Genomic DNA, 2251 nt, shown 5'->3' on the forward strand with positions numbered 1-2251 from the left:
TGCCTCGCCTTGACCTGCCCCCGGTGCTGAATGTTGCTTTTACCCCCTAAGGAAGGAGTGGTTGACAATTTTCATATTTCTTCTAAATTTGGAGATTTCAGACAATGCTGGGAGGCTTGGCTCCAGCCGCCAGAGGCCCATGTGGAAGTCATTAAGCCCAAGAAGGGGGGCAGGGGGAGAGAAGGAGGCAGGAGAGGAGGAGGAGAAGGAGGAGGAGGAGGAGGAGGACGAGGAGGAAGGGGGTGGGGAGCAGAGTTCTGAGGGTTGCCAGTTGTCAGCCTGGGAACAAGAGCAAACTCCCTGGGAGAAAGCTGTGTGAGAATTTCCTTCCTCTCCCCCAGCCCCTGCGTCCCGGGGCTGCAGTGGGAGTTTTGAGGCTTTCTGGGAACGTCCTGTGGGGGAGACACCAGCCATGGCTCCTGGAATCTGGGTGATGGGAATGGGAGGGGACAGGAGAACACATGGAAAGAGAGCCCGGACCCTGGGAAGCCACCCCCATCCTCACGCAGCAGATGAGACCTGGGCCTGCCAGGGAAGACCCTGACCCAGCCACCTGGCAGTTCACCACAGGGCAGGGGCTTGAGTCTGGAGCATCCTTAAGGGAGCTCTCTTTTCCCTGAGCAATGCCCGTCTCTTGCCGTAGGCCCTCTTTCTCCATTGGCTCTGCCGTCTTGGCCTCCTGCAGATTCTTTGGTGGTTTTCATGCCTCAGGGCTTTTGCACTTGCATTTCTCGCTGCCAAAAATGCCTTCTTCCCAGAGCTTCTCCTGGGGAGGCTGCTCCCTCCCCCACTCCTGCCCCAGCTCAGAAGCCCCTCTGGAAGAGCCATTTCCTGGCCCCCTCGGTATTCCGTCACACCCTCTGTTGGCTCCCCTCTCAGGACTCGCCACGCGTGTGCCTAGCTTCCACATCCACGGTTATCGTTTCATGCTGGCTAGCTCTCTCACCAGAGTGTGGCTTGGCCGGGCAGGCTCTGTGTCCCCAGGCTTCCTACAGTGTCTGTGAAAAAGGTCAGAAAAGACAAATGGAGCAATTACGTGAACCAGGCCTCAGCTGCCAGCCCAGGAGAGTCGTGCTGAGGCCCAGGGAGGGCTCCTCCCAGGGGCCAGCGGGGCTGCCACCAGCCCTGCCCTCTGTTGCTCACAGCTTCCCTTCTGCCACCAGGCCGGCTGGACCCCAGCTGTGTCTGTTCACAACCTCATTCACTGTTCCTCAGACCCCAGCCTGGGTGGGCCTGCCATCCCGTCTCTCCTCCTTCCAGGCCACAGGCTGTGGTCTGCCCATCACCAACCCGGGGCAGCACACGGGCTCATGATATCCTGAGTGGGGCCGCTTAAGGGCCCGAGGGGGTGGAGTGCAGAATCAGACACTGGCCCTGACCTTCAGAGGCTCCCAGTTCAACAGGAGGATTAAAAATGCCACATCCTTACCCCTCCACCCTCCCTCACTCCTCCTGAGGACAGATTTCTTGGTGTTGAGAGGCCGGCGGGCTTCTTCCTGCCTTGCCAATTCCTGGCTGTGAGGTCTGGGCAGGTTATTTAACTGCCGCTCCCAGCCTCCCTTTCCCCCGGTTCCTCCCTTTCCTGCTGGGTAAAATGGTGAGAATCACACCTGCCTTCAGCATCGCCATGAGGGCTGGGCGAGGTGGCCTGTGAGGTCTTGGGGAAGATAGGAGCAGGACTGGAGTCAGGCTTGGGCGCAGCCCTGCCCCTCTGCTCGCCACCGTGGGGCTGGGGAAAGGCCTCTGCGAACTGATTTCCGTAAAGATCACTGTCTCCTCCGTAGCATGGAGTGAAGCATGGCGAGGACAGTGGTTGTGAAGGTTCAGCCCCCAGCCTGCTTCGGAGTGAGTACTTGATCCGTGTAGGATATGACTCATGGTTGCGGTGCAAGAGCCTGACATGGAGGTTTTGCTCATAATATCACCCCCTTCTTTTCCAAACCAAGAAGGTGGATTCCATTCGCATGCATGCCCTGGGGTGCAGGTCGGAGATGGTGGGACAGGGAAGGCTGTGACCCCACTCCCCACCCCTGCACAATGGCCCAGTCCAACACTCCAAAGCACCTCCAGCGGATTCCAGGGGGAAGATAAAGCCGGCCCAACAGAAACATTGCGTTTATGTAAAGTCCGCTCTGAAGGTTGTGAAATGTAAGTTATGCTGCTGTTAGTGCCGCTACTGTATAAACAGTAGGGAGTTCATCTTCAAGAACAAAGTCAAAAACTAGCATTGCCATGGAGAGACCCCCACCAT

Source organism: Saimiri boliviensis, chromosome 1, assembly GCF_048565385.1.
Source record: "Saimiri boliviensis isolate mSaiBol1 chromosome 1, mSaiBol1.pri, whole genome shotgun sequence".
Lineage (NCBI taxonomy): Eukaryota > Metazoa > Chordata > Mammalia > Primates > Cebidae > Saimiri > Saimiri boliviensis.